The sequence below is a fragment of the Drosophila miranda genome, assembly GCF_003369915.1.
Source record: "Drosophila miranda strain MSH22 chromosome Y unlocalized genomic scaffold, D.miranda_PacBio2.1 Contig_Y1_pilon, whole genome shotgun sequence".
Taxonomy (NCBI): Eukaryota; Metazoa; Arthropoda; class Insecta; order Diptera; family Drosophilidae; genus Drosophila; species Drosophila miranda.
In genome coordinates, this window is record NW_022881603.1 from 32,806,056 (window position 1) to 32,830,954 (window position 24,899).

The window sequence follows — 24,899 nt, forward strand, 5'->3', positions numbered from 1 at the left end:
TAACTGTACAGTTGCGGTGTCCGCAGCAACTCACAACGTTCCACCTCGTTTTATTTGGAATCATAACCTCGAATATGCGTAACTATGACTAAGATTTTTGACTAAGTAAATGCCTGTGACCACCAAACCAATGAGTATCCAGAATCCTTGGTCTCAAAACAGAGCCAGCACCCCTGTCCACTTGAGGACATAGTAAAGGAACAGGCCCACAATGAGGGTCTTGCACACGACATCCACTACATATTGACTGAGAAGGGAGAGAAAAGTCAGAGTTATATGGCGGTTACCGTCTGTGGAGGATCACTCACATTTTCATGTGCAGACGAGCAGAAGGTATGTCTTCCTTCTTCTCCTTCAGTATGAATTTACGAGCTCCGAGGGCACACTGCTCCATGTAGTCGTCTTCGGTCTCCTTGACGTTCATGTTCATGTTGAATCTGGCAAAGGAATGAAGATTAGCACCGAATTAGATTTGGAACCTTAGGTACTTACATCGCCTTGTCCTCCTCGTTGAGTTTGTTCCACAACGAGCAATATAATTCGGAGCGGAAGGACCAGGCAGTGAGGGTGAAGAACTGAAGTGCGCCCAGGCCCGTGGAGATTTTCTGCTGCACTCTCACCATGCTAAAGGAAGAACAGATTCAGTCAGTTGTTACAGAAGATGGCAAATACAACTACTTACAATCTCTTCTGGCCAAACAAGAGCAGAAGGAAGTCGAGGAAGTAGGCGGGCAGCCAGTGGAAGAGCGCCACATTAATATTGTGATAAAATCTGTTGGGGGTCCGGATACCAGAGGCCTGCGTTCAGGGGTATCTGCCTGTTGATGCGCTTGCTCAGCTCCACCATGGTGCCCATGGTCATCTTCCTGTGATCCGCATTGGTGATGTTGTAGACGGGCACCTGGGACGGGCGCTTGGCCTGCTTGTTGAACTCGTAGGGGATCACAATCAGGCCGTTGATGGCATAGTCGACGGGTATGATCTCTGCCTTGTACTCCTGATTGACCAGCTCGGATCGGATGACGCCATTGCCGCAGCCGATCATCAGACCGGTGGGTCCATTCATATTGTCCACCCAACCGGCAATTGGCTCATAGGCAGCGGGCGAGACTGGGGGAAGAGGCGAAGGAGTCCGATTAGAGGGCGAGTGGAGGATGGAGATTCCAAGTGATTGATTGACTCTACATACCACGAAAGCCCCGGATGATGGTCACCGAAGCCGTATTAAGTGTGTGAGTTTTTGTTTGTGTTTGTGGGTAAGTGTGAATGGATGCCATGAATGGATGAACGAATAATGAGTGGATGAATAGATATGTATAGTTCGTATGTATAATTGTGTGGACTGGGAAAGACTGTGTGGGGATCTGTGAGTCTGTTTTTGTGGGGATCGATCGTGTAGTTCGTTTTGTGTTGTTTGTGTTGTCTCTGGAGCGGATGGTCCTCAGCACTAGATCAACACTTGGACACTTGGAACACACACACACACACATATAACACATATGTATAATTTGTTGTATTTTTTTTTTTTTTTTGATTTTTGTTTTATTTTACATGAGACATAAAAGATCACTTAAACTAGAAATGAAAACCAGATTCGAGGTTCGAGCACCTCGAAAGTAGTGCCCCAAAGCGAACCTAAGCAAAGATTGAGATTGATTTGATTGAGGAATGCGCGCAAATGAATTGGGAATTGTTCGGTACAAGTCCGAGCCAAAGTCGGAGTCGGAGGCCACCACCTTAGATGCCCAAGAGACGTGCCACCACACCGTAGGTCCAGTAGTAAAGGGAGCCCACGATGACCGTCTTGCACAAGCGGTCCAAGATGTACATGCTAAAATTGAAAGAGATCAGAGTTCTGTGGAACTAGATTCTAGGGTAGGTTTTTGGGGACGGGCTCTCTTACAGCTTAAGCTGGAGCCGTGCACGGGCAGGCTGTCGGGAGACTCCTTCATCAGATACTACCGCCCGCCCTGGACACACGACTCGATGTACATGGGCACAGTCTCAACGGGGTCCATGTCCATGTTGAAGCTTTTGAGTGTGAATCACATTTAGTCAACTTCAGCCAACACTTGTCAATCCGTACTCTTCCTGTACATACTTTTTCTTGTCCTCGTCGTTCATGATGTTCCAGAGGGACGAGTAGGCGTCCGATTTGAAGAACCAGGCCCTCATCGTAAAGAACTGCAGCACCTCGAGACCCACAGCGATGCGGGTCTGGAGGCGGACCATACTAGGCGGAGGGAGAAACTGTCAGGCCAGGCTTGATTCGGCGACGTCTGCGGCTTCGGAGGAACTTACAATCTCTTCTGGCCAAGCAGGAGCAGCACAAAGTCGATGAAGTAAGCGGGCAACCAGTGGAAGAGAAGCACGTTGATGTTATGGTGCAGTTTGTTGGTGGTGATGCACCCGTCCGGATACCAGAGACCCGCCTCAAATGGGTAGCGGTAGCCAATATCTTTGCTCATCTCGATCACATCGCCCCACTGCATCTTTCGGTGGTCGGCGCACGTGATGTTGTAGACGGGCACCTCCGCGGGCTTCTCCTTTAGCCCCGCGAACTGGTAGGGATCACGCATAGCCCATTGATGGCATAGTCCACCGGTATCACCTCCGAGAGAAAGCGCGTGTCGATCAGCATGGAGCGGATGACGCCCTTGCCAGCGCCCACTATCAGGCCGGTTGGTCCGTTCAGATTGTCCACCCATCCGGGTACGGGCTCGTAGGCCGACGGCGACACTGATGCAGTGAACGGTGGTAATCAGTCTGGACTGGGATACGGGGATTCCGAGCAATTTGTATGCGTGCTGTGTTGTTTTATCGCTCAGAAAACAGGAGCCGAAGGCGGAGGCGGAGGCAGAGTCTTGGGCTGGGTCTTGAACTGAGCCAAAGGCATGGCTGTGGGATGGCAGCGTGATCACGCGGGGGGTAAGCGAGGCGGATTGTAGTTGTTGTTTGCATTGCATGCTCATTGAACTTTTTGGTCAATGACGACGGCGTTTGTGTGCTGTAGTTTTTGTTGTTTAAGCAATGTTTTATGCCATGCCATGTAATTTAACTTTTTCTTTTGTTTTTGGTTTTTGTTTAAGCGCTGTTGCTTGCTGTTGTTTCTGTATTTGTTGCCGTTTAGACACATTGGTATTTGTTGCTGATTTTGTTGTAGTTTTCTTACAGTGAAGCTTGTCAGCGATGGTGGAGGAGGCGTAAGCACATTAGGCAGCAAGTGGAGGACAGGAGCGGAACGAGGTTGGGTTGTTATAAAACAAACACATACACGAAAAGCCTAAAAAAACACTTGACCAATTAGCAGAAGGCAGCAAGAAGCAGCTTAGATGTAGCCCCTAAATAGCCCGACCAACCCTGGCCACTCCCTTTTCGCCCTCACCCTCACCCACCCCATCCATTCATCTGCTCGGACATTTATCACCATGGATCCGCTAAAAAGCTGTCATTTTCGACGAACTTTGCCATGTGGCCAGTTGATTAGCAATTGAAGACAATATTGACAATGTTTATGGGGTATCTGCCGAGCTAAGGCGGTCTTCAATGCCTTGAACCCAATCGGACATACTCACAGATGGAGACAGATTCTAGACAGGGGCGTAACAGCTTGGAATATACCAACAATCGCGGGCCAATAGCCGTTGATTACCTCGTTGTAAAGAGGGTACTCCGTAGAAAAAATTCCTATCGAAATGGGTCTTTCAACCAGTTAAAGTTGATCATAAACGTGATTGAAACGCGTTTCCGTAGATTAGTTGAACTTTGGCTTGTAGTTTTATAGTTTTTCCATACCTCAAATCGGAATATACAAATGTACGAGACATACATGCATGCATACATCTACATATATGTATATAAATCGATCTATGAATAAACTATTGTACGTTTTGTAACAGATCTAGCAGATAATGGTTTGATGCGTTTGATTAAAGAAAGTAGATTGAATGGGAACGCTGCCAGCATATATGTACTATGTGTGTGTGTGCCCAACTAACGCAGACAACTGCGTTCTAGAATGAAATATTAATTCATTGGATACGCACACACAGATCCCCCTTCATCGCTCTCTGTTTCCCTCGGAGGGTGGCAGGGGACTGGGTGTCTACGCTGCTCGGCGCTGGCCTGTATCTAATCGCGCCTGCCTTGCTGTGTACCCACTGTAGATGCATATGTACATACAGTTGTTAATCAATGTCCGTTGATTGTCGCATCGTTGCTTGGAAGGGGAATCCCTCTAATATTAAAGCTGGGATCCTATGCCAGAGCAGAACGCAATACTTTTCATATCCCACCTTGGGTTTCCTTAACCAATCCCATAACTTTCGACATTGACAATGAGGCTTCATCAGCATTCGTTCGCTCACAGTCATCATAATGATGATGATAATGATAATAATGTGCATGTGTGTGGTGTGTGACTCTCGTTTAGGACCTGAATGCAAATGCGGCCAATGAGTATGTGTTGTGAGTATATAACAGCCCATCCGATCCGATCAGGCGATTCATCAGTGAAGATTTTCTCTCCTTTCGCCCACGAGGGCGTGAAACTCAAGAAAAGCATGAAGAAAATTACGATTGAACCGGTGACTAGCTCATGGTCTTCCTCGAGCGAACCGACTGCCTTTGTTCAACTGGGACGATGAGGTCTGAGCGTGTCCATCTCGGCCAGTGAGAACTTGCTCGTAGCGGGTCAGCAGATTGGTGCGGACAATGGCGCCGTTCAGTTCCGCCTGGGCCTTGATGGCCTGTGGGAAAAGAGATGGGAGAAAACAGCTGGATAAAGCCGAGGAAGAAAAGGAAATATAAACCCACCTGAGTATCGCTGACAGCCAGACCATTCAGGAGATTGAACAGAACAATGGTCATGAAGAACACAAAGAGCAGGAAGATCAGGTAAGTGTAGACGCTGTCAAACTTTATGTCACCGTCATTAAATTCTCCCGTGAGCATCACAATCGTCTTGATGAGTGCCTCGATGGGCACGGAGAATGTGTTGAAGTGACCATCATCTTCTCCCTCCTTTGCTGGCTCTGGCGTGCTGTCCTTCGGAGAGGAGGAATCCACCTGGGGCTTGCCAAACAGTATGTAGAAGCACAGACTAAACGTAAGCACAAAGATCGAGTAGAGAGCAAAGCTCTTGATGAAGCTGCTGGAGACGGCGCGCAGCATGAGCATGTGCGTCGAAATTGAGAGTACTGGCAGGGAGCCAACCAGCAGGCAGAACTCCACGGACACCAGCAGAATGGTGAAGACGGCCAGTATGCGCTGCGTCTCCCTGTCGTAGCTGGCTTCCATGCAGGTTAGGATCGACAAGACAATGAGAGCCACCTCCATCAGGTTCGTGATGGACCTGAAGTACAGCAGCGGCGACATGGCAAGCTGTATGACCTCTCGGATCATGAGATACACAATCCCTATCCAAGAGAACTGGCCGAAGAGGGCAGTCAGGCCCGTGTGGTCGCTTTCGTGGAACTTAAGGAGCGTATGCGTGATAATGGAGGCAGTGAAGAGAGAGTAAAGTAGAAAGTTCAGATAGAAGATCACCGAGAGGCGGTGCCACTTGAGGAAGAGGAAACTTCAACTCGAGATTAGCGGGTGCTGCAGCAGGTAACGCAGCTCCTTGGAATCGGCGATGTATGCGATTGGAGTCATCTCGTCCTCCAATTGGTGAGGATGGCCAATGCTCCGCTTGTCCGACTGCCCGGGCTCTCGCTGGCGTCTCATCAGATTCTTGTAGTTGATGATGATCTCGAAACTCTGGTCACCGGGCTTCTCCCCGTTGGTTGTGATGCAGGAATCGAAGTGCTCCTCCAGCACTTTCGGGTCCATCTCCTGTATGGGAAGATCTCCGAACGCGCTTCTCGCCCCGATGTACGCTCCCTGCCGTAGAAGCTCCTGTGCCACCTTTGTGTTGCGATACTTGACCGCATAGGAGAGTGGCACCAGGCCAGCCTTGTCCGCCTCATTGATGTCCACACGATCGCTCTCGAGCAGCAGCTGGAAGCAGCGCTGGTGGTCACAGAAGTCGTCCAGCGGCTGCTCACCCAGGCGACTGATAACCGCGTTCAGCAGCTTGGAATGCGATGTCAGCCTCAGCTGCGGATGCTTCAACAGCTTCTCTAGCGCCCTGTGGTTGCCCCAGATTACGGCCAACTCCACGGGGCTGATGTCGCTCAATTTTGAATGATTAATGTTGATGCCCGTCTCGAGGATGGCCTCAAAGGCTCGCTGCTTGCCCCGCTTGATACTCTCCGCCAGCAGGGACTGATACTCCTCCTGGTTGGCATTGCATTGGTTGTCTGCGTTTCCGCTGACGTTCTGGTGGTACTCCGCGAACTGTTGCTCGAACTGGTTCTCGTCTCCGTCCCGCAGCGTGCGGAGGAGTCGCTCGCAGTCGATCAGTCGGCAGTTCCGGATACTGATCCCTCAGCATCTGGCGTACCTGCCCGTTCCGATAGCTGTCAATGTCCAACTGTGGTTGTTTCAGGAAAAGTCGGATCAGCTCCAGCTTAGTGCCTGCCTCAATCTTTCTATTCTTCAGCACATGGTGGAGGGGCGTGAACTCGCCCTGATCCATCAAATTCGGAGAGGCTCCGTACTCGAGCAGCAGCTGAATGCAGGAGCCCACCTGAGAGGCATTCGATCGTCCTGGCGATTGGCCTGGGCACCGCTGTCCAGGGCAGTGTGGAATTCCCGTATGTCCCGATTAGCGAGGGCTGCGCTCAACTGGCCCTGCGGATCGATGAAACCGCAGTTGTTAGAGCTCATTCTGCTGTCTGCAAAGAGTCAAGTGAGAATGGGGAGGATGAGCTATGTCTATGTGGGCTTTCGTTAATCTTATCCAACCCACGCTGCGTATGAGTAACTTCTAATGCCGTTTCGATGAAATGGAGGGAGGTCTGACCCAACAGACGGTTTCTGTACAGACCTTGAAATGGCCGAAACAAAAGCATGAGAGTGGACCGACCCCCGCAACAAACGGTATTTGACAACGCTTCATGCTACGATGATTTTCACACAAATGACTGTCTGTCCATGGAGCTGGCCAGCAGCTGGAGGCAGAGCCACAGTCAGAGTCACAGTCACAGCCACATCCGCAGCCGAAAGCTACCCCACAGGTTTCTCGAAAAATAAAAACCAAATCTTCGTTTTGGCGGCACTTAAAGAAAGCGTCTTTAAGTGGTTTTTGTGGTACCCGAACTACAGACTTAATTTGCCCTCCCGTGTAGTTATTAAATTATAACAATCCAACTGAAGACAAGGTAAGACAAGGCCTGAGAAGTACTCAGGGAGTGGCTTGATTGTTCAAAGTGATCTACAAATTTGAATCAAGTTTGGTGTTCGATCTCGCTCGCCTTTTGGTATATCAAAATTTAACGATCATAAAGAATAATCATAAAATAATCGACACATCAATATCAGTTAGCAATCAATTGGTTACGCTTTATGCTTTGAATACTGTTCCGAATGGAGCTTTAGATAAAGCCCTGGGCAGTGCTGAAATCTTGCGATTTATAGGCGGCTCTTTTCGTAAATTTCAAGGCGGTTTCTTCTGTGGGATCTGATCCCTCCAGCCGTCAGCTCAACGTCTTCTCCGCTCTGTTGTGTTCTGTTCTGTTCTGTTCCGTTCTGTCTGCTGTCTGCTTTGATGCTTGAAATGTGTGAGAAATCGGCTAATCACACATGAGACCTGGCTAATTTGAATATTCCCCCACTGATTGTTTATCAATAGCCTACGAATTGGGAATCAGGAAACATCGTCTTCTCTTTTGTAGGTAGCTCTTCGGCTAATGTTGCTTTAGTATGCAAACAAATTGAGGATAGTAAATGACGCCCCTGGGGTCAAAATTTGTCGTTGATAAGATAAACAGATTCGCACAATCACCTTCCTTAATTGGCCCTTTATTTGATATTTTCTTGTCTCCCATCTTAACCTCTTCCCCATTCTGGTATTTGTTTTTCCACCTGAGTACGAGTATTTGCCCAAGCAATTGACAAATAACTTCATTGTTTGTCCAAGCTGAAGCTCGACCCAAAGTCTTACTAAGACATCGGTTGACAGAATGGCGTAATATCACAATAATTAACAGAAAACTTAACAGCAAACGATTTCAAAAGTGAGCAACTCCTCTCTCAGTCGCATCTGACCCTAGCAATTAAGAGCACTACTTTCAGAAATATTGATGTAGTCAAGGTAATCTATACTTATTGCGAAAAGCTTCGGAAAACACAAATTGCCCTTAAACTCTTAAACATTTGCTTCATATACGGAAACCAGTCGAAATCACAGAGTATACGGAGTCTTGAGTGGAATTTTATTCCCCCTTCTCTTGGAGCTCACATATGTATATACTATAACACTGGTAAAAAAAAAAAGAACTCGTATCACTCTGGAATTTGAGAATAAAGTGTGTCACAAAGGAAAGGGAGTCCAACGACATTATTACTAGTTTTAAAAGAAAAACGAGGTGGAACGTTGTGAGTTGCTGCGGACACCGCAACTCTACAGTTATACCCGATACTAAGTCAGTATGGCTCTCTCCGGCAGACGCCGCTAATATTGAACGACACGACAAAGAGTGCGTGCGAGAGAGACAGAAAATCAGTCTGAGCGTGACGTCGGGTGCTGCGTAGCCAGTGCAAATTGATTTGTTCCTTTTGGCTATAAAAATTATCTGATCTAAACCAGATTCAGCAATCTGATAGATATGGTCGTTATCTATGATTCTGCGTTTTTAGTTTTCTCGAATGTGCAATATTGTGGATGCAACAGATTTTCGTCCTTTGTGGGGGCGGAAGGGGGTGGGGCGAAATTCTGAGATATACGTTTTATAGTGAGATCTAACAGAAGTGCGGATAGCCTTAATAGTCTCTGAGATTTGTGGATGCCACAGATTTTCGTCCTTTGCGGGGGCGGAAGGGGGTGTGGCGAAATTTTGACACAAAACGGTCAAGGTCCGATATCACAGGAGTGTGGATACCAAATTTGGTTGCTCAAGCTCTTATGGGTTCTGAGATCCTTGAACTCATATTTTGCAATTGGCAAAACCGACCATGAAACCTGTGTGTTAGAGAGAGACAGAGCGAGAAAGAATGAAATTGTTTTCTTGATTCTGGCTATAATAATTATACGATTTGGTTCAGATTTTGCACTCTAGAACATATAGTCATCCTCTACGATTCTGCGTTTCTGGTTTTCTCGTATCTTTAAAAATGTGGATGCCACAGATTTTCGTCCTTTGTGGGGGCGGAAGTGGGCGGGGCGAAGTTTTGAAATATTTTTGTAGCAGTGACATATCACAGAAGTCTGGATCCAAAACATCGTTGCTCTAGCTCTTATAGTCTTTGAGCACTAGGCGCTGAAGGGGACGGACGGACGGACGGACGGACGGACGGACGGACGGACAGACGGACAGACAGACAGGGCTCAATCGACTCGGCTATTGATGCTGATCAAGAATATATATACTTTATGGGGTCGGAAACGATTCCTTCTGGACGTTACACACATCCACTTTTACCACAAATCTAATATACCCCAATACTCATTTTGAGTATCGGGTATAATAATAATGAGATTATCTTCATTCGCGATTCGAAAACTGTTTCGACTTCTCATTTTTTCTTTGAGTGAATTTATATTTATAAACCTTTCAGCCCTGTTCTTCTTTCTTTCTGTGGGAACATCTGGAATTTGGAGACTGAGAGAGCTGGAGCCTAGGAAATTGCCCAACAAAATTGGCTCTGAGTTGCACACCGAATCCTCTACTAAAGTTCTTTGTGTTAATGCAGCTGCAAAAGTGAAATCAGCAAATGACAACACTTCGGAAAGTGTAAGTAGAAGGGGGACAGACGTGATTAATGTAAAGTTTTTAACGCGATAAACTGAATATGTATATGTCCAGCTGCACAGGATCAGCCGAGTTTCTCCGATCGTCTGTCAATAATTTATACTATATACGTACTGTCTTACACTGCTATAACATTCTCACATGATATTTTACCATACCCTTCCCGAATACGTGATGTGATCAGATCGAGAGACCCTCTAGCTGCGTGGGAGGAGGAGAGCAGAGTAAACACTAAACTAAATTGCTTGTCCATAAAGTCTGTTTTTTGGAAAACTGTGCTTGGATTGTTTATCCAATTTATGGCATTATTATACCCGATACTCAAAATGAGTATTGGGGTATATTAGATTTGTGGTAAAAGTGGATGTGTGTAACATCCAGAAGGAATCGTTTCCGAATAATATCTATCAGATTGCTGAATATGGATCAGATCGGATCATTTTTGTAGCCAAAAAGAACAAATCTATTTGCAGTGACTACGCAGCGCCCGATGTCACGCTCAGACTGATTTTCTGTCTCTTTCGTACGCCCTCTTGGTCGGAGAGCCATACTGACTAAGTATCGGGTATAAATGTAGAGTTGCGGTCTCCGCAGCAACTCACAACGTTCCCCCTCGTTTATATTAAAAAGGCGATGGAAAAGCTATTGAAACTTTTAAAATCTTAATATTTGAGTATAAGGTAACTATAATTTGAATTCTCTGCAGCGGAGTAAGGAAATAACAGAAATTTTAGCCAAGTTCAGAAAAGCTCTTCCCGTGATATAGTATCCCACAAAAATATCCTTAGTGTGGATAAATAAATTGTGCACCATAAAAACCCATATCATAGGTACTAACAGGGTCCTTTAATAAGTATATTGTAACGTATACAACTCATGAATATTTGTACCGAAGAAACTATGGTTAAAAGATCTCTAAAGGTACATTGGGGTGACGAAAATAATAAGAAGTGCTAGCTCTTTAATAGAATAAGTATGTACGTATTTTGAGGCTGCAGAATAGCTGGCAGACTTCATTTGGAAACAAAGAGGCCATTCCGAACTAGTTCGATGAGTCCCAGCTTTTGGGAGGACCAGTAAAGCAAACCCGTCATGATTAGCGTCTTGCAAATGCGATCCAGGACATACAGTGGGGAGCAAAAGTGAGTACATACTCATAATCACTGACTTCAGCCTCCCATAACAGGCAAACGAATAAAGCCAAAGAAACCAAATTTCTTCCCCATATAAATACTTGTATTCTTAACATATAAACAATAATTACAAGAACGAGTAAAAATTTTTCAAAAAATGAAAAGTAAACGAGGTGGAACGTTGTGAGTTGCTGCGGACACCGCAACTCTACAGTTATACCCGATACTAAGTCAGTATGGCTCTCCTGCGGCAGACGCCGCTAATATTGAACCACACGACAGAGAGTGCGTGCGAGAGAGACAGAAAATCAGTCTGAGCGTGACGTCGGGCGCTGCGTAGCCACTGAAAATTGATTTCCTGCTTTTGGCTACAAAAATGATCCGATCTGATCCAGATTCAGCAATCTGATAGATATGGTCATTATCTATGATTCTGCGTTTTTAGTTTTCTCGAATGTGCAATATTGTGGATGCAACAGATTTTCGTCCTTTGTTGGGGCGGAAGGGGGTGGGGCGAAATTCTGAGATAAACGTTTTATAGTGAGATCTAACAGAAGTGCGGATACCAAATTTGGTTACTCTAGCCTTAACAGTCTCTGAGATTTGTGGATGCCCCAGATTTTCGTCTTTTGCGGGGGCGGAAGGCGGTGTGGCGAAATTTGGACACGAAACGGTCAAGGTCCGATATCACAGGAGTGTGGATACCAAATTTGGTTGCTCTGGCTCTTATAGATCCTGAGATCCTTGAACTCATATTTTGCAATTGACAAAACCGACCATGAAACTTGTGTGTTAGAGAGAGACAGAGCGAGAAAGAATGAAATTGTTTTCTTGATTCTGGCTATAATCATTATACGATCTGGTTCAGATTTTGCACTGTAGAAGATATGGTCATCCTCACCGATTCTGCGTTTTTGGTTTTATCGTATCTTTAAAAATGTGGATGCCACAGATTTTCGTCCTTTGTCGGGGCGGAAGTGGGCGGGGCGAAGTTTTGAAATATTTTTGTAGCAGTGACATATCACAGAAGTCTGGATCCAAAACATCGTTGCTCTAGCTCTTATAGTCTTTGAGCACTAGGCGCTGAAGGGGACGGACGGACGGACGGACGGACGGACGGACGGACGGACTGACGGACAGACAGACAGGGCTCAATCGACTCGGCTATTGATGCTGATCAAGAATATATATACTTTATGGGGTCGGAAACGATTCCTTCTGGACGTTGCACACATCCACTTTTACCACAAATCTAATATACCCCAATACTCATTTTGAGTATCGGGTATAATAACCGATCCGTCTAGTATTTAAAGATTTCCTTTAGACTTAACTCTTCTCCACGAAACTGTTGTGGTAAGGCAGCAAAATCAACCCGTTTATGGCTATATCCACTGGAATAACCTCCGATCTCAGTTCGCCATTGCAGATCATGGATCGGATAACGCCCTTGCCGGCTCCTATGAGCACACCAGTGGGTCCACCAGTGGGTTCATGTTGTCCACCCAACCTGGCAGGGGCTCAGCCACAGCCGGCGTTACTGGTAGAACAGAAAATATTTCCAGTATTCGAAAGAATTCGGACCTTAAGATTATCGATAGAAGGGCAAGGAGAGCAAAACAACGTTGAATGGAGATAGATGTATGTACAACAACCTAGAATCATTATACCCGATACTCAAAATGAGTATTGGGGTATATTAGATTTGTGGTAAAAGTGGATGTGTGTAACGTCCAGAAGGAATCGTTTCCGACCCCATAAAGTATATATATTCTTGATCAGCATCAATAGCCGAGTCGATTGAGCCCTGTCTGTCTGTCCGTCTGTCCGTCTGTCCGTCCGTCCGTCCGTCTGTCCGTCCCCTTCAGCGCCTAGTGCTCAAAGACTATAAGAGCTAGAGCAACGATGTTTTGGATCCAGACTTCTGTGATATGTCACTGCTACAAAAATATTTCAAAACTTCGCCCCGCCCACTTCCGCCCCCACAAAGAACGAAAATCTGTGGCATCCCCATTTTTAAAGATACCATAAAACCAAAAACGCAGAATCGTAGAGGATGACTATATGTTCTAGAGTGTAAAATCTCAACCAGATCGTATAATTATTATAGCCAGAATCAAGAAAACCATTTCATTCTTTCTCGCTCTGTCTCTCTCTAACACACAGGTTTCATGGTCGGTTTTGCCAATTGCAAAATATGAGTTCAAGGATCTCAGAACCTATAAGAGCCATAGCAACCAAATTAGGTATCCACACTCCTGTGATATCGGACCTTGACCGTTTCGTGTCCAAATTTCGCCACACCCCCTTCCGCCCCCGCAAAGGACGAAAATCTGGGGCTTCCACAAATCTCAGAGACTATTAAGGCTAGAGTAACCAAATTTGGTATCCGCACTTCTGCTAGATCTCACTATAAAACGTATATCTCAGAATTTCACCTATAAGAGCCATAGCAACCAAATTTGGTATCCACACTCCTGTGATATCGGACCTTGACCGTTTCGTGTCCAAATTTCGCCACACCCCCTTCCGCCCCCGCAAAGGACGAAAATCTGGGGCATCCACAAATCTCAGAGACTATTAAGGCTAGAGTAACCAAATTTGGTATCCGCACTTCTACTAGATCTCACTATAAAACGTATATCTCAGAATTTCGCCTCACCCCCTTCCGACCCATAAAGGACGAAAATCTGTTGCATCCACAATATTGCACATTCGAGAAAACTAAAAACTCAGAATCATAGATAATGACTATATCTATCAGATTGCTGAATCTGGATCAGATCGGATCATTTTTGTAGCCGAAAGCAAGATATCAATTTGCAGTGGATACGCAGCGCCCGACGTCACGCTCAGACTGATTTTCTGTCTCTCTCGCACGCACTCTTTGTCGTGTCGTTTAATATTAGCGGCGTCTTCCGGAAAAGAGCCATACTGACTAAGTATCGGGTATAAATGTAGAATTGCGGTGTCCGCAGCAACTCACAACGTTCCCCCTCGTTTTTTATACCCGACACTCAAAATGAGTATTGGGGTATATTAGATTTGTGGTAAAAGTGGATGTGTGTAACGTCCGAAAGGAATCGTTTCCGACCCCATAAAGTATATATATTCTTGATCAGCATCAATAGCCGAGTCGATTGAGCCCTGTCTTTCTGTCCGTCTGTCCGTCCGTCCGTCCGTCCGTCCGTCCCCTTCAGCGCCTAGTGCTCAAAGACTATAAGAGCTAGAGCAACGATGTTTTGGATCCAGACTTCTGTGATATGTCACTGCTACAAAAATATTTCAAAACTTTGCCCCGCCCACATCCGCCCCCACAAACGACGAAAATCTGTGGCATCCCCATTTTTAAAGATACGATAAAACCAAAAACGCAGAATCGTAGAGGATGACTATATGTTCTAGAGTGTAAAATCTGAACCAGATCGTATAATTATTATAGCCAGAATCAAGAAAACAATTTCATTCTTTCTCGCTCTGTCTCTCTCTAACACACAGGTTTCATAGTCGGTTTTGCCAATTGCAAAATATGAGTTCAAGGTTCTCAGAACCTATAAGAGCCAGAGCAACCAAATTTGGTATCCACACTCCTGTGATATCGGACCTTGACCGTTTTGTGTCAAAATTTCGCCACACCCCCTTCCGCCCCCGCAAAGGACGAAAATCTGTGGCATCCACAAATCTCAGAGACTATTAAGGCTAGAGTAACCAAATTTGGTATCCGCACTTCTGTTAGATCTCACTATAAAACGTTTATCTCAGAATTTCGCCCCACCCTCTTCCGCCCCCACAAAGGACGAAAATCTGTTGCATCCACAATATTGCACATTCGAGAAAACTAAAAACGCAGAATCATAGATAATGACCATATCTATCAGATTGCTGAATCTCGATCTGATCGGATCGGTATTGTAGCCAAAAGGAACAAATCAATTTGCAGTGGCTACGCAGCCCGCGACGTCACGTTCAGACTGATTTTCTGTCTCTCTCGCACGCACTCTTTGTCTTGTCGTTCAATATTAGCGGCGTCTGCCGGAGAGAGCCATACTGACTTAGTATCGGGTATAACTGTACAGTTGCGGTGTCCGCAGCAACTCACAACGTTCCACCTCGTTTTATTTGGAATCATAACCTCGAATATGCGTAACTATGACTAAGATTTTTGACTAAGTAAATGCCTGTGACCACCAAACCAATGAGTATCCAGAATCCTTGGTCTCAAAACAGAGCCAGCACCCCTGTCCACTTGAGGACATAGTAAAGGAACAGGCCCACAATGAGGGTCTTGCACACGACATCCACTACATATTGACTGAGAAGGGAGAGAAAAGTCAGAGTTATATGGCGGTTACCGTCTGTGGAGGATCACTCACATTTTCATGTGCAGACAAGCAGAAGGTATGTCTTCCTTCTTCTCCTTCAGTATGAATTTACGAGCTCCGAGGGCACACTGCTCCATGTAGTCGTCTTCGGTCTCCTTGACGTTCATGTTCATGTTGAATCTGGCAAAGGAATGAAGATTAGCACCGAATTAGATTTGGAACCTTAGGTACTTACATCGCCTTGTCCTCCTCGTTGAGTTTGTTCCACAACGAGCAATATAATTCGGAGCGGAAGGACCAGGCAGTGAGGGTGAAGAACTGAAGTGCGCCCAGGCCCGTGGAGATTTTCTGCTGCACTCTCACCATGCTAAAGGAAGAACAGATTCAGTCAGTTGTTACAGAAGATGGCAAATACAACTACTTACAATCTCTTCTGGCCAAACAAGAGCAGAAGGAAGTCGAGGAAGTAGGCGGGCAGCCATTGGAAGAGCGCCACATTAATATTGTGATAAAATCTGTTGGGGGTCCGGATACCAGAGGCCTGCGTTCAGGGGTATCTGCCTGTTGATGCGCTTGCTCAGCTCCACCATGGTGCCCATGGTCATCTTCCTGTGATCCGCATTGGTGATGTTGTAGACGGGCACCTGGGACGGGCGCTTGGCCTGCTTGTTGAACTCGTAGGGGATCACAATCAGGCCGTTGATGGCATAGTCGACGGGTATGATCTCTGCCTTGTACTCCTGATTGACCAGCTCGGATCGGATGACGCCATTGCCGCAGCCGATCATCAGACCGGTGGGTCCATTCATATTGTCCACCCAACCGGCAATTGGCTCATAGGCAGCGGGCGAGACTGGGGGAAGAGGCGAAGGAGTCCGATTAGAGGGCGAGTGGAGGATGGAGATTCCAAGTGATTGATTGACTCTACATACCACGAAAAAATACCATATCTACTATTCAAGCTCCTGTCAGAGCCAGACCTGTCAGAGCCAGAGCGAGTTCAGCTCGATAGAGCGCACCGAGTCGGACTCGGAGTGTGAGGAGCTCTCCGACGGCCCTTCCCCCAGGGTCTCCCCGCTGGAGTCCCTCGGCGCAGTCGTGCTCTCCACAATGCAGCCGGAGCACCGTCAGCGCATGGTGGCCTTGTACCACCTCGTCTTGGAGACCGCTGTGGTCAAGGTCGTGCTGCTGGTGCTGCCACTGCTGTGCTGCGCGGTGTTCTGGCTGGTCGAGAAGACCGTGGGCTTCAACGAAACCGTCGGCTCGAAGCGCCACCGATTGTGGAACAGCAAGTTCAAGCTGCGCACCATCCAGCGCCAGTTGCTGTGGCGCATGGCCAATGCCCGGGGCGACGAGACGCTCGTCTTCTTTGCCGTGCTCATGACCACGCCCTGGCTGTTCTCCCTCAGCCTCCTGGGATTCATCCTGTCCCTGGCGGCGCTCCTGAAGAAGACCGTCGAGCAGCTGGTGTTCCAGATACGCCTGCACCTCGTGCTCTAGGGGCAGCCATCGAGCAGAAAGCAGCAAGCAGTATCCAATCACACACTGACAGAAGACACGGCCACACGCCCGACACTCCACCCCTCCCCTCAGATGTTTGCACTTCCATTTGGGCATCTATTTTCGTCTCCGTTTTTGGCCGCAATGAAAATAGATACCGAAATATTCGAAATTCAAAGTCAATTCCCACGAGAGAGAGCGAGACAGGCCTTCTTCTTTTGGTTTACGGCCTTTCTTTCTTCTGCCTTTGGCATGGCCCACTCCACTCTCTTTAATTTTCTTGCATTAAATTGGCAATAATATGAACTCGCCTTCTCTTTCTGCTTAGTAGTATTCCCCTGTCGCCGATAGCCCGCATCCTCTGCGTTCCAGAATCTGCGGAAGTTTCCAGCGGGGGCTACTGGCGTGCATCAGCCGTCGAGTAGATTGAATGGGAACGCTGCCAGCATATATGTACTATGTGTGTGTGTGCCCAACTAACGCAGACAACTGCGTTCTAGAATGAAATATTAATTCATTGGATACGCACACACAGATCCCCCTTCATCGCTCTCTGTTTCCCTCGGAGGGTGTCAGGGTACTGGGTGTCTACGCTGCTCGGCGCTGGCCTGTATCTAATCGCCTGCCTTGCTGTGTACCCACTGTAGATGCATATGTACATACAGTTGTTAATCAATGTCCGTTGATTGTCGCATCGTTGCTTGGAAGGGGAATCCCTCTAATATTAAAGCTGGGATCCTATGCCAGAGCAGAACGCAATACTTTTCATATCCCACCTTGGGTTTCCTTAACCAATCCCATAACTTTCGACATTGACAATGAGGCTTCATCAGCATTCGTTCGCTCACAGTCATCATAATGATGATGATAATGATAATAATGTGCATGTGTGTGGTGTGTGACTCTCGTTTAGGACCTGAATGCAAATGCGGCCAATGAGTATGTGTTGTGAGTATATAACAGCCCATCCGATCCGATCAGGCGATTCATCAGTGAAGATTTTCTCTCCTTTCGCCCACGAGGGCGTGAAACTCAAGAAAAGCATGAAGAAAATTACGATTGAACCGGTGACTAGCTCATGGTCTTCCTCGAGCGAACCGACTGCCTTTGTTCAACTGGGACGATGAGGTCTGAGCGTGTCCATCTCGGCCAGTGAGAACTTGCTCGTAGCGGGTCAGCAGATTGGTGCGGACAATGGCGCCGTTCAGTTCCGCCTGGGCCTTGATGGCCTGTGGGAAAAGAGAGGGGAGAAAACAGTTGGATAAAGCCGAGGAAGAAAAGGAAATATAAACCCACCTGAGTATCGCTGACAGCCAGACCATTCAGGAGATTGAACAGCACAATGGTCATGAAGAACACAAAGAGCAGGAAGATCAGGTAAGTGTAGACGCTGTCAAACTTTATGTCACCGTCATTAAATTCTCCCGTGAGCATCACAATCGTCTTGATGAGTGCCTCGATGGGCACGGAGAATGTGTTGAAGTGACCATCATCTTCTCCCTCCTTTGCTGGCTCTGGCGTGCTGTCCTTCGGAGAGGAGGAATCCACCTGGGGCTTGCCAAACAGTATGTAGAAGCACAGACTAAACGTAAGCACAAAGATCGAGTAGAGAGCAAAGCTCTTGATGAAGCTGCTGGAGACGGCGCGCAGCATGAGCATGTGCGTCGAAATTGAGAGTACTGGCAGGGAGCCAACCAGCAGGCAGAACTCCACGGACACCAGCAGAATGGTGAAGACGGCCAGTATGCGCTGCGTCTCCCTGTCGTAGCTGGCTTCCATGCAGGTTAGGATCGACAAGACAATGAGAGCCACCTCCATCAGGTTCGTGATGGACCTGAAGTACAGCAGCGGCGACATGGCAAGCTGTATGACCTCTCGGATTATGAGATACACAATCCCTATCCAAGAGAACTGGCCGAAGAGGGCAGTCAGGCCCGTGTGGTCGCTTTCGTGGAACTTAAGGAGCGTATGCGTGATAATGGAGGCAGTGAAGAGAGAGTAAAGTAGAAAGTTCAGATAGAAGATCACCGAGAGGCGGTGCCACTTGAGGAAGAGGAAACTTCAACTCGAGATTAGCGGGTGCTGCAGCAGGTAACGCAGCTCCTTGGAATCGGCGATGTATGCGATTGGAGTCATCTCGTCCTCCAATTGGTGAGGATGGCCAATGCTCCGCTTGTCCGACTGCCCGGGCTCTCGCTGGCGTCTCATCAGATTCTTGTAGTTGATGATGATCTCGAAACTCTGGTCACCGGGCTTCTCCCCGTTGGTTGTGATGCAGGAATCGAAGTGCTCCTCCAGCACTTTCGGGTCCATCTCCTGTATGGGAAGATCTCCGAACGCGCTTCTCGCCCCGATGTACGCTCCCTGCCGTAGAAGCTCCTGTGCCACCTTTGTGTTGCGATACTTGACCGCATAGGAGAGTGGCACCAGGCCAGCCTTGTCCGCCTCATTGATGTCCACACGATCGCTCTCGAGCAGCAGCTGGAAGCAGCGCTGGTGGTCACAGAAGTCGTCCAGCGGCTGCTCACCCAGGCGACTGATAACCGCGTTCAGCAGCTTGGAATGCGATGTCAGCCTCAGCTGCGGATGCTTCAACAGCTTCTCTAGCGCCCTGTGGTTGCCCCAGATTACGGCCAACTCCACGGGGCTGATGTCGCTCAATTTTGAATGATTAATGTTGATGCCCGTCTCGAGGATGGCCTCAAAGGCTCGCTGCTTGCCCCGCTTGATACTCTCCGCCAGCAGGGACTGATACTCCTCCTGGTTGGCATTGCATTGGTTGTCTGCGTTTCCGCTGACGTTCTGGTGGTACTCCGCGAACTGTTGCTCGAACTGGTTCTCGTCTCCGTCCCGCAGCGTGCGGAGGAGTCGCTCGCAGTCGATCAGTCGGCAGTTCCGGATACTGATCCCTCAGCATCTGGCGTACCTGCCCGTTCCGATAGCTGTCAATGTCCAACTGTGGTTGTTTCAGGAAAAGTCGGATCAGCACCAGCTTAGTGCCTGCCTCAATCTTTCTATTCTTCAGCACATGGTGGAGGGGCGTGAACTCGCCCTGATCCATCAAATTCGGAGAGGCTCCGTACTCGAGCAGCAGCTGAATGCAGGAGCCCACCTGAGAGGCATTCGATCGTCCTGGCGATTGGCCTGGGCACCGCTGTCCAGGGCAGTGTGGAATTCCCGTATGTCCCGATTAGCGAGGGCTGCGCTCAACTGGCCCTGCGGATCGATGAAACCGCAGTTGTTAGAGCTCATTCTGCTGTCTGCAAAGAGTCAAGTGAGAATGGGGAGGATGAGCTATGTCTATGTGGGCTTTCGTTAATCTTATCCAACCCACGCTGCGTATGAGTAACTTCTAATGCCGTTTCGATGAAATGGAGGGAGGTCTGACCCAACAGACGGTTTCTGTACAGACCTTGAAATGGCCGAAACAAAAGCATGAGAGTGGACCGACCCCCGCAACAAACGGTATTTGACAACGCTTCATGCTACGATGATTTTCACACAAATGACTGTCTGTCCATGGAGCTGGCCAGCAGCTGGAGGCAGAGCCACAGTCAGAGTCACAGTCACAGCCACATCCGCAGCCGAAAGCTACCCACAGGTTTCTCGAAAAATAAAAACCAAATCTTCGTTTTGGCGGCACTTAAAGAAAGCGTCTTTAAGTGGTTTTTGTGGTACCCGAACTACAGACTTAATTTGCCCTCCCGTGTAGTTATTAAATTATAACAATCCAACTGAAGACAAGGTAAGACAAGGCCTGAGAAGTACTCAGGGAGTGGCTTGATTGTTCAAAGTGATCTACAAATTTGAATCAAGTTTGGTGTTCGATCTCGCTCGCCTTTTGGTATATCAAAATTTAACGATCATAAAGAATAATCATAAAATAATCGACACATCAATATCAGTTAGCAATCAATTGGTTACGCTTTATGCTTTGAATACTGTTCCGAATGGAGCTTTAGATAAAGCCCTGGGCAGTGCTGAAATCTTGCGATTTATAGGCGGCTCTTTTCGTAAATTTCAAGGCGGTTTCTTCTGTGGGATCTGATCCCTCCAGCCGTCAGCTCAACGTCTTCTCCGCTCTGTTGTGTTCTGTTCTGTTCTGTTCCGTTCTGTCTGCTGTCTGCTTTGATGCTTGAAATGTGTGAGAAATCGGCTAATCACACATGAGACCTGGCTAATTTGAATATTCCCCCACTGATTGTTTATCAATAGCCTACGAATTGGGAATCAGGAAACATCGTCTTCTCTTTTGTAGGTAGCTCTTCGGCTAATGTTGCTTTAGTATGCAAACAAATTGAGGATAGTAAATGACGCCCCTGGGGTCAAAATTTGTCGTTGATAAGATAAACAGATTCGCACAATCACCTTCCTTAATTGGCCCTTTATTTGATATTTTCTTGTCTCCCATCTTAACCTCTTCCCCATTCTGGTATTTGTTTTTCCACCTGAGTACGAGTATTTGCCCAAGCAATTGACAAATAACTTCATTGTTTGTCCAAGCTGAAGCTCGACCCAAAGTCTTACTAAGACATCGGTTGACAGAATGGCGTAATATCACAATAATTAACAGAAAACTTAACAGCAAACGATTTCAAAAGTGAGCAACTCCTCTCTCAGTCGCATCTGACCCTAGCAATTAAGAGCACTACTTTCAGAAATATTGATGTAGTCAAGGTAATCTATACTTATTGCGAAAAGCTTCGGAAAACACAAATTGCCCTTAAACTCTTAAACATTTGCTTCATATACGGAAACCAGTCGAAATCACAGAGTATACGGAGTCTTGAGTGGAATTTTATTCCCCCTTCTCTTGGAGCTCACATATGTATATACTATAACACTGGTAAAAAAAAAAGTACTCGTATCACTCTGGAATTTGAGAATAAAGTGTGTCACAAAGGAAAGGGAGTCCAACGACATTATTACTAGTTTTAAAAGAAAAACGAGGTGGAACGTTGTGAGTTGCTGCGGACACCGCAACTCTACAGTTATACCCGATACTAAGTCAGTATGGCTCTCTCCGGCAGACGCCGCTAATATTGAACGACACGACAAAGAGTGCGTGCGAGAGAGACAGAAAATCAGTCTGAGCGTGACGTCGGGTGCTGCGTAGCCAGTGCAAATTGATTTGTTCCTTTTGGCTATAAAAATTATCTGATCTAAACCAGATTCAGCAATCTGATAGATATGGTCGTTATCTATGATTCTGCGTTTTTAGTTTTCTCGAATGTGCAATATTGTGGATGCAACAGATTTTCGTCCTTTGTGGGGGCGGAAGGGGGTGGGGCGAAATTCTGAGATATACGTTTTATAGTGAGATCTAAAAGAAGTGCGGATAGCCTTAATAGTCTCTGAGATTTGTGGATGCCACAGATTTTCGTCCTTTGCGGGGGCGGAAGGGGGTGTGGCGAAATTTTGACACAAAACGGTCAAGGTCCGATATCACAGGAGTGTGGATACCAAATTTGGTTGCTCAAGCTCTTATGGGTTCTGAGATCCTTGAACTCATATTTTGGAATTGGCAAAACCGACCATGAAACCTGTGTGTTAGAGAGAGACAGAGCGAGAAAGAATGAAATTGTTTTCTTGATTCTGGCTATAATAATTATACGATTTGGTTCAGATTTTGCACTCTAGAACATATAGTCATCCTCTACGATTCTGCGTTTCTGGTTTTCTCGTATCTTTAAAAATGTGGATGCCACAGATTTTCGTCCTTTGTGGGGGGGGAAGTGGGCGGGGCGAAGTTTTGAAATATTTTTGTAGCAGTGACATATCACAGAAGTCTGGATCCAAAACATCGTTGCTCTAGCTCTTATAGTCTTTGAGCACTAGGCGCTGAAGGGGACGGACGGACGGACGGACGGACGGACGGACGGACGGACGGACGGACGGACGGACAGACGGACAGACAGACAGGGCTCAATCGACTCGGCTATTGATGCTGATCAAGAATATATATACTTTATGGGGTCGGAAACGATTCCTTCTGGACGTTGCACACATCCACTTTTACCACAAATCTAATATACCCCAATACTCATTTTGAGTATCGGGTATAATAACCGATCCGTCTAGTATTTCAGGATTTCCTTTAGACTTACCTCTTCTCCACGAAACTGTTGTGGTAAGGCAGCAAAATCAACCCGTTTATGGCTATATCCACTGGAATAACCTCCGATCTCAGTTCGCCATTGCAGATCATGGATCGGATAACGCCCTTGCCGGCTCCTATGAGCACACCAGTGGGTCCACCAGTGGGTTCATGTTGTCCACCCAACCTGGCAGGGGCTCAGCCACAGCCGGCGTTACTGGTAGAACAGAAAATATTTCCAGTATTCGAAAGAATTCGGACCTTAAGATTATCGATAGAAGGGCAAGGAGAGCAAAACAACGTTGAATGGAGATAGATGTATGTACAACAACCTAGAATCATTATACCCGATACTCAAAATGAGTATTGGGGTATATTAGATTTGTGGTAAAAGTGGATGTGTGTAACGTCCAGAAGGAATCGTTTCCGACCCCATAAAGTATATATATTCTTGATCAGCATCAATAGCCGAGTCGATTGAGCCCTGTCTGTCTGTCCGTCTGTCCGTCTGTCCGTCCGTCCGTCCGTCCCCTTCAGCGCCTAGTGCTCAAAGACTATAAGAGCTAGAGCAACGATGTTTTGGATCCAGACTTCTGTGATATGTCACTGCTACAAAAATATTTCAAAACTTCGCCCCGCCCACTGCCGCCCCCACAAAGGACGAAAATCTGTGGCATCCCCATTTTTAAAGATACGATAAAACCAAAAACGCAGAATCGTAGAGGATGACTATATGTTCTAGATTGTAAAATCTCAACCAGATCGTATAATTATTATAGCCAGAATCAAGAAAACCATTTCATTCTTTCTCGCTCTGTCTCTCTCTAACACACAGGTTTCATGGTCGGTTTTGCCAATTGCAAAATATGAGTTCAAGGATCTCAGAACCTATAAGAGCCATAGCAACCAAATTAGGTATCCACACTCCTGTGATATCGGACCTTGACCGTTTCGTGTCCAAATTTCGCCACACCCCCTTCCGCCCCCGCAAAGGACGAAAATCTGGGGCTTCCACAAATCTCAGAGACTATTAAGGCTAGAGTAACCAAATTTGGTATCCGCACTTCTGCTAGATCTCACTATAAAACGTATATCTCAGAATTTCACCTATAAGAGCAATAGCAACCAAATTTGGTATCCACACTCCTGTGATATCGGACCTTGACCGTTTCGTGTCCAAATTTCGCCACACCCCCTTCCGACCCCGCAAAGGACGAAAATCTGGGGCATCCACAAATCTCAGAGACTATTAAGGCTAGAGTAACCAAATTTGGTATCCGCACTTCTACTAGATCTCACTATAAAACGTATATCTCAGAATTTCGCCTCACCCCCTTCCGCCCCCACAAAGGACGAAAATCTGTTGCATCCACAATATTGCACATTCGAGAAAACTAAAAACTCAGAGTCATAGATAATGACTATATCTATCAGATTGCTGAATCTGGATCAGATCGGATCATTTTTGTAGCCGAAAGCAAGATATCAATTTGCAGTGGATACGCAGCGCCCGACGTCACGCTCAGACTGATTTTCTGTCTCTCTCGCACGCACTCTTTGTCGTGTCGTTTAATATTAGCGGCGTCTGCCGGAAAAGAGCCATACTGACTAAGTATCGGGTATAAATGTAGAATTGCGGTGTCCGCAGCAACTCACAACGTTCCCCCTCGTTTTTTATACCCGATACTCAAAATTAGTATTGGGGTATATTAGATTTGTGGTAAAAGTGGATGTGTGTAACGTCCGAAAGGAATCGTTTCCGACCCCATAAAGTATATATATTCTTGATCAGCATCAATAGCCGAGTCGATTGAGCCCTGTCTTTCTGTCCGTCTGTCCGTCCGTCCGTCCGTCCGTCCGTCCCCTTCAGCGCCTAGTGCTCAAAGACTATAAGAGCTAGAGCAACGATGTTTTGGATCCAGACTTCTGTGATATGTCACTGCTACAAAAATATTTCAAAACTTTGCCCCGCCCACATCCGCCCCCACAAACG

At 46.8% G+C, this 24,899-nt stretch overlaps 5 pseudogenes; all 5 read right to left on the reverse strand.

The window, feature by feature from the left end:
- Window positions 1–1,458, reverse strand: LOC117192105 (annotated as a pseudogene).
- Window positions 1,459–1,615: 157 nt separating this feature from the next.
- On the reverse strand, window positions 1,616–2,761 carry LOC117191621 (annotated as a pseudogene).
- A 1,912-nt stretch (window positions 2,762–4,673) lies between these two features.
- LOC117190901 lies at window positions 4,674–6,171 on the reverse strand (annotated as a pseudogene).
- Window positions 6,172–15,052: 8,881 nt separating this feature from the next.
- On the reverse strand, window positions 15,053–16,272 carry LOC117190902 (annotated as a pseudogene).
- Window positions 16,273–17,963: 1,691 nt separating this feature from the next.
- Window positions 17,964–19,461, reverse strand: LOC117190900 (annotated as a pseudogene).
- Between the last annotated feature and the right edge of the window lie 5,438 nt (window positions 19,462–24,899).